This window comes from Ochotona princeps, chromosome 25 (genome assembly GCF_030435755.1).
Source record: "Ochotona princeps isolate mOchPri1 chromosome 25, mOchPri1.hap1, whole genome shotgun sequence".
NCBI classification, from domain to species: Eukaryota; Metazoa; Chordata; class Mammalia; order Lagomorpha; family Ochotonidae; genus Ochotona; species Ochotona princeps.
In genome coordinates, this window is record NC_080856.1 from 32883964 (window position 1) to 32897366 (window position 13403).

General features: G+C 48.3%; 1 pseudogene; it reads left to right on the forward strand.

The window, feature by feature from the left end:
- Positions 1-9868: 9868 nt before the first annotated feature.
- Positions 9869-12845, forward strand: LOC101523173 (transcription factor SOX-2-like; annotated as a pseudogene).
- Positions 12846-13403: the final 558 nt, after the last annotated feature.

Consider the following 13403-nt stretch of genomic DNA (forward strand, 5'->3'; position numbering starts at 1 on the left):
GTCCCTGCTCCCACAGTACCGTAGTCGTCCACTTCAGGGCTGAATTTTGCTGGGGGAAGGCTGCACCTCTAACATGCTCCCTCTGTTTCCCCACTTCCCCATCCAGTGCCAGCCATGGTGAGCCAGCGCCAGTGCACCTCTAGCCCAAGCGCACTATCACACTGTCTACCATCTGTTGCCGAGAGCCAGTCAGGCTCAGACAGTGATCCTGCTAGCTCAGTGCTGGGTCCCTTCTGCCGGCCACCCTGCCCTGTCGGCCACAGGCTGCATGCCTTCTTTCCCCCACCCCACAACATGCCCACCGCATCAGATTACTTGTCCTTCCAGTGGTGTGTCCCACATCCATATCCATTCTGCAAGCTTTGTATTATTAACGTGTTTACTTTCCAAACTTCCAGGAGAGGTGAGGCCTAGCAGTAATGGAATGTGGGCAGAGAAGGCAGGGAAATCGGAATGTCTGCAGCCTTGAAAGACTGTCCTGGCTGTTCCCGGTATGTCTCTTAGGATAACATATTACTGGGGAAGCTGGAACATAGGTCTTTAGATTAACAGACAGACTTCTGTGTAATGACCATTTCTGCCTCTCATTGTTTCCACTCAGACTGGTTGCCAGATGCACTTGGCATTTGTTAATTTTTAGCGGGCCCTATTATCACCAAACTTGGTTAATAAAAATTGCTTATCACCCTAGACTTGTCTGGCATGATCTTGTTTGCACCCCACAACACCATCCTGGAGATAACCTGAAAGCTGAAGCGCAGTACCTTTGACAGTGACCCAGAGATGAGGTTAGTGTGAGCCACATCTCACTGCGTTTGATATGACAACAGCTGTGAGGGATGATTAGTATGCTGATTCTATCCCTGTGTTCCCTCCCCAGAGGAAGGGAACAGGAAGGACATGGAAATAGGGGAAGACCCTGTTCTCACAGTTTAAATGGGCCAGGAGATCCAGTCTGACTCCTCACACACTACTCCAGTGCCTTCATGTCCACAACCGTCCTCTGCTTGCTACAGTGTCAGGCAGGCTAGGCCAGCATCTCCTTTCATTAAGCATGCCTGCCCACCATCCTGCTTGGCACTTAGGGCTCACACCAGCTCAAGTAGTTCGCACTGTGTCCCCCAGCCTACCTGCTGGTGGCCATAGGGCCAGGCCAGGTGGAACAGCATCCACAAGCCTTTAACACTCAGGCCCTCCAGCCCTGCTTACTGCTTGAGGCATAAGACAGCTCTGTGGACCAACCCACACACACAAAGCAGTCCCCCCCAGGTGCATTCTTGGCTGTTTCAGGTCTAGGCTGGCTCTGCCAGGGAACCTGCCACCCCTGCCCTCCATCTTGATCCTCAGGGCTAGCCTCACTCTCCCTGGATCCACAGTGCCTCTAGAAGTCCCACCTTGGTTGCTGCAGCACACACAGGTCTTCTGGGCAGGAAAAACCTGTGCTTCCACGGCACCTATCACGCCTCGCTCAGGCTACTCTGGGTGGCTCTGCCTGCCACTCCAGGGACAGACTGGCTTGGCCAGAATAACATGCCACAAAACACACCCAACCAACCCACCAGCCTTGGCATGCCAGGTCAGATGAGCCCAGATGTCACTTCCCGATCTCCCAGCCTGCTTGTCAAACACTCCAGGGTTTGGAAGGTTCTGCCACCATCCCGTGAACACCAACATGCCTGAAGCATGCCTGTCCATCTGCCCCATCTGCAGCTCAAGGCCAGGCTGGCTCAGCCAGCAACCTGCTCCCTCTGACAGCTGCTGACCCACCAGACTCCTCAGCACTGCCCACCCCTTGGCACTCTGTGCCTCTATCAGCCCTGATAACATGCCCACTGTTTCAAGGCCAGGACAGGCCACTTGGGCCAGTGTACAAGCACTCCCTCCTGCAGACACCACACTCTTTCTGAAGTTCCAAGCCCGCTTGTCCTGTGCCCACCATGCCTCTAGCACTCCTGCCAGTGCCTCTAGCGCCAACCCCCTACGAGTCTACTCCAGGGACAGGCCAACTCCCCATTCCTCCGATCCCCCTCCCTACACCACCTGCTTCAGGGCCATACAGGCCCTCCCAGCATCCCCACACACCCAGCACAACTGCCCTGCTTGTCCCCTGGCTGTTGCAGAACCGGACCAACTTGAATGGCAACCCTACACCCAGGACCACCAGCCAGCCTCTCCAGGTACAGATGTGCTCAGCCTGTCATGCCTGCACCACCACCACCCCAGCATTCAATGCCATCTGCTGCATCACCAGGGCTTCAAAGCCCGGCATCCCCAACACAACTAGCCAGCCTGACCTGCCTCACAGCAGCTGCCCTAGGGCCAGGCACAGTCACTCAGCCACCCGGCACACCAAGCAGGCCATTGGCCCACCTGCTGCAGTCCCTGTGCCAGTCGCAAATCTAGCACTCCCACCATGCCCATTCCTACAAGCACAGGCTGGCTGCGCTGGACACCCTGGGTCTCTGGCCTGCCCAGTTCATGGCAGTGGCTGCTGTTACAGAGCCAAGGCAGTTTGGGCAGCGCCCTCTCTGTCCTTGACCCCCAGATGCCCACTCCAGGGCCAGGCCACATCACTAACATCAATAAATACCCTATGCCACTGCATTCCACATTCCCAGAAAGCCTGCAAGCCACTCCAGGGCCAGGCTGACTTAACTGAATCCCAGCTTCCTGCTCTAAGGCCAAGACCTGTTGTGTGGGTGCTCACAATCCCTGAGCACTCACACCATTCACCCCAAGACTGAGGAAATGGCTTTGTACTCTCACGTGTAGGCTGCCCACTGCCCTACTTGATACTCCTGGACCAGGCAGACTTGGCCAGTGACACAGTGTCTGTTTCAGGCCACTGGCCAGACTGCCACCCCAGAGCCAGCTCTGTTCACCCTGCAACCACTATGCATCTCCCACTTCCACCATAACTGCTACTCCACGTCCAGGTAAGGGACTAACTCTGGGATCAGGGGCTGCAGTCTCCCAGGACCCATGTTGCTTCCCTCCATCCCCTGCCCACCTCATGTTCCCCACCAACCAGCTGTCTGGCTATGGTCTTACAGAGATGGGTACATCATCTATTTTATTGCTTGTGTTTCCAGGGACAGGCACTGTGGCACACCACACAGAGCTGCTGGCTGCTTGTGGCACCCACTTCCCATATGAGCACTGCTTCAAGTCCTGGATGGTCCACATCGGATGCAGCTCTCTGATGTGCCTGAGAAAGCAGTGGGGAATGGCCAAGAGCTTGGGCCCTGCACCCATGGGGAAGGCCCTGAAGAAGCTCCTGAATCTTGGTGCTGAACCAGCCCTGTTTCAGCCATTGCAGCTGTTTGGTTTGGGGAATGAACTAGCACATGGAAGACCTCTTTCTCTATCCCTCCCTTTATTTTTCCAAATACAAAAACAAATTTAAAAATTCAGGGCCCAGCATGGAGGCCTAGCGGCTAAAGTCCTCGCCTTCAAAGCCCCGGGATCCCATATGGGCGCCGGTTCTAATCCCCGCAGCTCCACTTCCCATCCAGCTCCCTGCTTGTGGCCTGGGAAGCAGTGCAGGACGGCCCAATGCATTGGGACTCTGCACCTGCGTGGGAGACCAGCAAGAGGTTCCAGGTTCCCGGCTTCGGATCGGCGTGCATTGGCCTGTTGCAGCTCACTTGGGGAGTGAATCATCAAACGGAAGATCTTCCTCTCTGTCTCTCCTCCTCTGTGTATATCTGGCTGTAATAAAATGAATAAATCTTTTAAAAAAAAATCAGAGCCCAGCACGGAGTCCTGGCAGCTGAAGTCCTCGCCTTGAACATATGAGTGCTAGTTGTAATCTTGGCAGCAGTGGGGCCAGCCTAAAGCCTGAAATTCTGCATCTATGTGGGAGACCCAGAAGAAGCAATAGCTCCTGGCTTTAGGTCGGCTCAGCTCCAGCCATTGCAGTTGCTTGGGGAGTGAATCATCAGATGAAAGATCTTCCCCTCTGTCTCTCCTCCTCTCTGTATATCTGACTTTGCAATAAAAATAAATAAATATTTTTTAAGACTGGCCCACATGAATAAAAGCACCAACGACACTTGTTGGCGAGGTTGCGGGGAAAAGGGAACCCTACTCCACTGCTGGTGGGGCTGCAGGCTGGTACAGCCTCTATGGAAATCAGTATGGAGAATATTCAAACAACTGAAATTCAACATACCGTATGATCCAGCAATAGCACTCCTAGGAATATATCCAGAACACTTGTTTTATGAGAAACCAACATGCACTCCTATGCTCATAGCAGCACAATCAGTACTTGCAAAAACATGGAAACAACCAAAATGCCCATCAACAGAGGATTGGATAAGAAAGCTATGGCACATCTACTCCATGGAATACTACTCAGCTATTAAAAAAAACAAAATGCAGTTCTTTGTGGCCAAATGGGCCAAACTGGAAACCATAATGCTAAGGGAAATGAGCCAATCCCAAAGGTTAAATACCACATGTTTGCCTTAATTTAAGATGATATGATGTTATGTATAACATGTTATGTTTTGAATGTTATATGTTGTGTATAAACTAAAATTGAAGTATAGGTGAGGTGGTCACAGAAGGTGGCTGGGAACTCGCATTTACTTTTAACATATTGATTACTCATTACTATGTCAATTAATTCCATAATGACGTAAATTTTTGCTGATGGTATGTTGGAGCTTTCAATTGACTGGGATGATACTCTGCTGGCTCTGTCATCAGACCAGAGAGGGTATACCTAAGAAGCCGTTGAACTTGACGGGACAATAAGATGCTGGACTCTATGTTTGGTATACGCTTGCAATGGGGAAATCTCAACTGAACTTGAGCTGTGGTTATGCAACAAGGTGGAGGAATCCACCATGGTGGGAGGGTTTAGGGAGGGGTGGGGAGAACCCAAGTATCTATGTAACTGTGTCACATAATACAATGTAATTACTGAAGTTAAATAATAAATAATTAAAAAAAAAAAAAGAAAGGGGAGATAGATGGGGTGGAGGAAAGGAGAGAGGAAAGAAAGAAGAGAGAGTAAAAACACCTGGGATTATTGCAAGAAGTCTCTGAATAATCTAAAAACAATCTCCTGCACAAGTGAGCTTCCTATTGTTTATTTATGTGAGAAACAGAGAGAGAGAGAAAGCAAATTTCCACTGGCCGGTTCTCTCCCCAGATGCCTGTAAACCAATGCCAAAACTCAGAACCCCAACCCGGTCTGCATCTTCAATGGCAGAAATCCAAGTTCATGGGTTCCAATCACCAGCTTCCTTTCAGGTTCTTCAGTATTAGGAGGCTGGAGTTGGGAATCAGAGCAGGGAAATCAAACCCAGGCAATCCAAGCATTGTACAAGTGTATGTTAATGCATATAACAACTTGGTATGCACTAGGTATATCACTAAAAATGACTATGGTGAGAGAGACTACAAAAGTTTTGATGCTGAAGTGAAGCCTTCTTACTGTAGTGGGTTGGATCCACTGCTGCAAATCAAAAATGCTCAAATGCTGGAAGGTTTAAAAACCAGGTGAAGCTACAGGGAGCCCAACTATTCTTAGCCTTGGCTTCCATACTATCTCACTGCCCTCTTTTTTCCAAAAAGGCAGGGATAGATTCCCTACAGTGTGCTTGTTCTACAGGTTAGCTTCATTGAATGAACCCCCACAGTATTGTTATTACAAATATTGTGTTACTACTTTGAAATTTCTGAAACTAAGGTTAAACTTCAGAGCTATTTATGTAGTAGTTGGGGTGGGGAACAAGGATGAGACACATTTTAGGACATGGAAAATTGCTCTTGTTCCCGCTGCATCTTTACATTTCTCCTAAATTGGAGTGCAAATCATATACTGTTTCCTGCTTTTTCCCTTTGGGTCTTTACCCAGTCTTCTGAAAAGTCCCAGAGAATAAGCCACACAGCTTGATTGTTTAAATGAGAAAGAAGTTAATCTTAGCCTAGGAGATTCAGTTCTGTTACTCCAACAACCTGCCTTTCTATCCTTCCTCCTGGGAACAAAGCATATGGGGCCTCTCTCTCTCTCTCTCTCTCTCTCTCTCTCTCTCTCTCTCTCTCTCTCTCTCTCTCTCTCTTCCCCTGCTTCCTCCCCTCCCTCCCTCAGGGGTGGTGCTCAACCCATTTATCTATTAGAATCACTTGCGGATGCAACTAGCATTTATTTTTAAAATATTGGCTACTCATTACTATGTCAATTCCATAATGATGTAAATTTCTACTGATGGTATGTTGGAGCTTTTAATTGATCGGGATGATACTCTGCTGGCTCTGTCTTCAAACCAGAGAGGGTCTACCTAAGAAGCCACTGAACTTGACTGGACAATAAAATGCTGGACTCTATGTTTGGTATATGCTTGCAATGAAGGACTCTCAACTGAACTTGAACTGTGGTTATGCAACGAGGTGGAGGAATCCACCATGGGGGGAGGGTTTGGGGAGAGGTGGGGAGAATCCCAATACCTTTGAAACTGTGACACATAATACAATGTAATTAATGAATAAAAAAAAGAAAAAAAGTAAATAAAACCAAGTTGGAACAGGCAAAAAAAAAAAAAAAATCTCAAATTTTCAACAAAGGCATCTTTTTAAAATATGGAAATTTATGCAGTTTTTCATAAAATCCATTTGCATAAATTTCCAAACACTGCGTCATATGCATGCACTTAAAATGCAAATGAACTCATCATTATCTTCTTCATAATCAATGTTGAAGTATTGATCTATATTATTTTGTTGACCACGAGCTAAGGAAAGTAGATATATTCCAAGGCCCAAAGTCTTAGGGATTACTTCTACTATTTAAGAACTTATCTGACTGGGCTCTAGCATGTGGCCTGCAGCCACATAGAAAAACAGGCTTTTGAAATCCCGGTATTCTTTCTGCATTTCCTGTTTTGTTTTTGCTTGCTTGTTTCTAGTTAACTGTAGCATGCCCATATTTCTCCACAGAAACAAACAGAGGAAAAAACTCTAGAATGAAAAGAGTTCATTCCCCCATTCCACATACAGAAATGGCATCTCCTCTGCATACCACGCACTAAGGGTTACCAAATGCACAAAAAATGAAAACCTCAGGTATAGCCAGCTTTTATCTAGCCATCCTGTATCTGAATTTCAGAATGTTGGGCACTCACTAGTATTTCATAAACATGCAAGTGTTGGAAGACTAATTTAGTAAAATTCTCACTACCAAGCCCAGCATGGCAGCATAGTGGCTCAAGTACTTGTCCTGCATGCACCAAATTCCATATGGGTCATGGTTCATGTCCCGGCTGCCCCACTTCCCACCTAGCTCCATACCTGTGGCCTGGGAAAGCAGTTGAAAATGGCCCAGAGCCTTGGGAACCTGAACTTGTGTAGGGGATACGAAAAAGGCTCCTGGGTCTGGATCACTTCAACTCTGGCCTTTGCAGCCACTTGGAGAATCAACTAGCAGATGGAAGACTTTTATATCTGTCTTTCTTCCTTTCTGTAAATCTGACTTTCCTAAATATTTTTTTTAAATCTTCAAAAAATTCTCAGTACCAAGAACTTAGTTTTATGAAAAATACAAATCTTTAAATACATCTTGAAATGAATTTGCAAAAAATCAAGAAACAAGAAATGTTATCATTTACCATCAGGGTGTGTGACCCAAAAAGTCAATAGGACTGTGTCACAGTTTCTTCATTTGAACAGTACACACACACACACACACACACACACACACACACGTGCACACACACTCTCTCCTACCATGTTCTCATTGTACTTAAGTGATGCAGCCAAAGGAGCCCTGGGAAAAGCTGGCACCATGCTGTTAATATTTCCTGCCCCTAAACTCTGAACAAATATCTTCATACATTTTTCATCCTCTAATAGTTTGATTCAGTAAGAATAGACAGTGGCTGGCACTATGGCATAATGTGTAAGACACCATCTGCAGCACCAGCGTTCTATGGGATGCTCCACTTATGATCCAGCTCCCTGCTAAGGTACTTGGGAAAGCAGCACATCATGGCCCAAGGACTTGGGTCCCTGCACCCATGCAGGGGACCTGGAAGAAGCTATGTGCTCCTGGCTTAGGACCAGCCCAGCTCTAGCCATTGTGCTGATTTAAATGGGAAGTGAACCATTAGATGGAAGACTCTCTCCCTCTCTTAGTCTCTCTGTGTAACTCTTGATTTCAAATTAAAGGAGATGATTTTTTGAAAATCAAATGTTATGGAGAGTTCTGCCTTCCACACATTCCACCCTAGCCTGTAATAAACAAACTCAATGCAAATAATTTGGGCCCAGCACAGTGGGTCAGTGATCAAATCTTCACCTTGCATGAGCTGGGATCCCATAGGAGTGCCAGTTTGTTTCCTGGCTGCTCCACTTCCCTGCCAGATTCCTGCTTGTGGCCTGGGAAAGTAGAAGAGGAGGAACCAAAGCCTTGGGACACTGCACCAACAGGGGAGTAGAAGAAAAGGCTCCTGGCTTTTCTTTTTCATTGTGGTCACTTGGAGAGGGAACCAGGAGACAGAAGATCTTCTCAGATATAGAGAGAGGAGGAGACAGAGAATAAGGTCTTCTGTCTGCTGGTTCACTCCACAATTGACCACAATGCCTGGAGCAGATCTAATCTGAAGACCCAATTTTTAGTGGCAAATGAGATGCACGGAGAGGAGGAGAGACAGAGAGAGAGAGAAAAGAACGAATCTTCCACCCACTGGTCCACTCCTCCTGCAGCTGCAATGGCCGAAGCTGAGCTGATCCAAAGTCAGCAGCCTGAAACTCTCCTGGTCTCCACATGGGTTCAACATTGCAAGACTTTGTGCCATCCTTGACTGCTTCCCAAGGCCATAAGCAGGGAACTGGATGTGAAATCCAGCAGCCAAAACATAAACCAACACCCATATGGAATCCTGGTACATGCAAGTACTTTAGCCACTAGGCTACCATGCTGGGTACTAAACAGTAATCTTGAAGAAAAATGAAAATGATTTGAGGAAGCACACAAGGAAATGGTCCACTACGAGTTAGAGTCAGAGAGTGGCCTGAATGCATTGGGGGAGAGCTCAGCTCCATCTGCCACCCAGATAGAGACCAGAGAATTTTACACCAGCAGTTCTCAAAGTTTCCCTTACACTGAAAAAAAAAAATAAATAAATAAAATCCCCGCTTTTCAGATTATCAAGACCTGACATGTGATTCTAACTGTTTTAGAAATTATAAAAACAAATGATGAAGAAAATATCACTCATTTTCCCTCCTCTCAGAAATTGTGCTGGAATTCTTCTGCCCTGGTTCAAGCGAATGCCTCCAACACTGCCATCCCACATCAGCACACTGATTTGAGTCCTGGTTGCTCCACTTCCTATTCCAACTCTCTGATAATGCTCCTGAGAAATGTCCCTGCACCCACGTAGGAGACCTGAATGAAACTCCTGATTCCTAGATTTAGCCTAGCCTAACCACAACTGTCCTGGTCAACCAGGGAGTAAAAGCAGCTGATGGAAGATCTCTTTCCCTCTGTTACCATGCCTTTCAAATCAATCAATCTGCCATGCCTTTAGTAGAGGATCCCTTGTTCCTTCTACAGTGGCCCCAGGAGGGCACGGACTGAGACAGGCAGAGAGGAGTGTGCAGCTGGCCCTGGGTCAAACCATGCGCTGGGTCACAGCAGGCTGTAGGATGAAGTCAAGCAGGAAATGGCACCAGGAGTCCATCTTGCAAGCACCAACAAGTAAGGGTGATGAGTCACCACATCCAGCCACGCAGAGAGACAGCAAAGACAGGGGACATGGAACAAAACCAAAGGACACTACACACAGGGAAGCTCGACCCACTTTTTAAGATTATAGCACTGATGTTCAGGGACTGGGGTAAAAGGGAAGGGGAGATGAGGGAGGGGAAACAGCAGGACCCCTGCGATATTCTAGTCCCTGACCCGGTGGTGGGGAAGAGGGTAGGTGGAAGCAGGCTCTACCACTGGAAGAACCCAGTCCCCAACTTGGCTGTGGAAAGCAGGTGCGGTAGGGATGTGGGAAATGCATGATGGGTGCAGGGCAAATAGACCTGGCTCTGGAGCTGCAGCCAGGCGAGCAGCCTGATTCAGACACCATGTCACTGGCCAAGGCTTCCTGGTCCTGGAGCAGCAGGCAAGGTGGCTAGAGGACTACATGTGCAGGGACCTTGGCTGTGCCCCCAATCCTGGGGCAGATATAGTGGGTGCTGGGGGCTGGTGGAGTACCCACGCAACAGGTCTGGCCCCAGAGCAGAGGACTGGGCACCAGCTAAGCCAGCCTGGCCCTGGAGTGGCTTACAGGTAGGCTGAGAACTTGGGGTGGGATGCGATGGGGGATTTATTGGTATTAATGAGCTGGCCTGGCCCTGAAGTGAATGGCTGGCAGTCGAGAGCAGAGGAGTCACCACCCAAATCAGCCTGGTTCTGGAACAGCGGCTGTGGTGGTGGACCAGTGTCGATTGAATTATTGAAGTTATACATTCCACACTGGTTTCCTTATATAAGAGAGAACATCATGGTATTTGTTCTTTTGTGACTGACTCATTTCACTGACCATAATGGTTTCTAGTTGAGACCACCTAGTTGTAAATAGTATAATTTCATTGTTCTTAATAGCTGAGTAAGATTCCATGGATTAGATGTACCACAGTTTCTTTAACCACTCTTCTTTGGATGTGCATCTAGATTGTTTCCATGTCTTTGCTATTGTAGCTTATGCTACTGTAAATAGGATTACAGATCCCCTTCTCACATGCAGATTTCATTTCCATTGGGTATATTCCTAGCAGCAGGATTGCTGGGTCATTAGGCAGATTTATTTGCAATTCTCCAAGCACTCTCCATACTGATTTCCTCAGTGGTTGTATTAGCCTACACTCCTACCAGCAGTGAAGGAGGGTGCCTTTCTCCCCACATCCAAAGTATCTGGCAGGATTGGCCAGTCCCAGCCTGTCTTCAACTCCCGAGCTCCCCATGTGAACCCAAGCTCCCACCTGGCTGCTGCAAGGGCTGATCTGTGGCTGCCTCTGGATCCCTGGTTGTCCTTAGTGTCCAGATCACAACTCACCAGTGGCTGCTGGGTTTTCTGTTCCCTGAACACTGCTCAGCGATCGTCGCCTCTCCCCTGTGTCTGGGGGTCTTCAAACAACTCCCTGTTGACTTCCTGGCCGCTAACTTTTTATCTGCTCTCTGTTCTTTACCCTATCTAATAATTTTCATCATTTCAAACATGTCTACACCCTTTGCCAACCAGTGAAATTTTCTAAATGTAAACTTTTTTTTTAAAGATTTATTTTATTTTTATTACAAAGTCAGATATACGGAGAGGAGAGATAGAGAGGAAGTGGAGCTGCCAGGATTAGAACCAGCAGCCATATGGGATCAAGGCGAGGACCTTAGCCACTAGGCCACGCTGCCAAGAACCTAAATGTCTTAAGTTTTTAAGAATTCCTAGCCTCTTGTGCCCTAACAACAATGTTTGTGCCTGATTAAATACAACTCTTCTTTTTAAGATTTATTTGATTTTGATTGCAAAGTCAGGTATACAGAAAGGAGAGACAGAGAGGAAGCTCTTCCATCCGCTGATTCATTCCCCAAGTGAGCACAAAGGCTGGTGCTTGCCCATAAAAAGCCAGGAGCCAGGAACTTCCTCCAGGTCTGCCAGAGGGGTGCAGGGTCCCAAGGCTTTCCCAGGCCACAAGCAGGGAGCTGAATGGGAAGCACGGCCGCCGGGATTAGAACCAGCGCTCGGACGGGTGTCTATTAACTTGTTCAAAATGTTATGAGGAGTTGTAAAGGCAGAGAAGAGAGTGTTTGCAAAAGGGGGAGAGTAGGTTGCAGCCTCTTTAAGGACTGAGGGAAAAAGAAGCAGAGAGAAAGAAAGGCAGAAAGAAGTTTGAGTTCGGGGCTTAAGCCTTCCCCCCCCCAAAATCACAACAATAATAATAATAATAATCGCAGCTGGCAGCCGTGGCATCGGCCAGAGGCGGAGAGAAACTCTGCTTTTTTGATCCCGATTCCAGTTCGCCTCTCTCTCTCTCTCTCTGCCATCTCTGTCCCTTTTCTTCCTCCCCTCCCCAAATTGCTCTCCTCCACCTGGACTCCTCAAACCCCGCTATCTCCAATCACCCCCGCCCGCCCCCCTTCCCTCCACCTCCTGCTCCTCCTTCTGTGCCACCCCCCCCCGCCAGTTCACCACAGAGGCCAAGCAGCTGCAGGCGCTGCACAAGAAGAAACAGAGATTATAAATATCAGCTGTAGGTGAAAACCAAGAAGCTCTTGAAGAAGGATAAGTACACGCAGCCTGGCGGGCTGCTGGCTTCCAGAGGCAACAGAATGGCCAGCGGGGTTGGGGTGAGCGCCGGGCTGGGGGCAGCTATGAACCAGCGCATTGACAGCTACACCCACGTGAATGGCTGGAGCAATGGCAGCTACAGCATGATGCAGGACCAGCTGGGCTGCCCACAGCACCTGGGCCTCAACACACATGGCACGGCTCAGATGCAGCCCTTGCACCACTATGATGTCAGCGCACTGCCATACAACTCCATGACCAGCTCGCAGACCTACATGAACGGCTCTCCCACCTACAGCATGTCCTACTCACAGCAGAGCACCCCTGGCATGGCGCTAGGCTTCTTGGGCTAGGTGGTCAAGTCCAAGGCCAGCTCCAGTCCCTCAGTGGTTACCTCTTCCTCCCACTCCAGGGAGCTCTGCCAGGCCGGGAACCTCCAGAACACGATCAGCGTGTACCTCACCAGCACTAAAGCAACTGCACATGTCGCAACACTACCAGAGCAGCCCAGTGTCCAGCACGGCCATTAAAGGCACACTGCCCCTCTCGCACATGTGAGGGGGCCCACCAGACAGCGGACTGGAGAAGGATGGGTGGCGGGGCAGGAGGGGAGATTGGAGGTGATAGTGGGGTGGGGAGTAGGGGGAAGACATTTTCATAGGAAAAGGAAACAAACAAAAACCCTTGAAATGGGAGGAGCGCAAAAGTAGAGTGAGAAGGAAGCATGATGAAAAAAACAAGCGCATGCAACACAAATCCTGGTATGTGACAAAGAACATTTCATTAGAGCAAATGACACCTTCAGAGGAGACCACCAATCCCTTCTACGCCCAACGCAAAACCTGCGCTGCTGACAAGAGAACTTTATAAAAGATGTAGAGATGCTGGACTTCTTTTTTGGGGGGACTATTTTTGTACAGAAAAAAAAAAAACTGGTGGGTGGACTGGGGAGGGCCAGGGGAATGGACCTTGTATAGATCTGAAGTAAATGAAAACTGCACACAACTTTTTTTTTTTTCTAATTGAAAGGTGGATATACAGAGAGGAGGAGAGACAGAGAGGAAGATCTTCCATCGGATGATTCATTCCCCAAGTGAGCACAATGGCTGGAGCTGA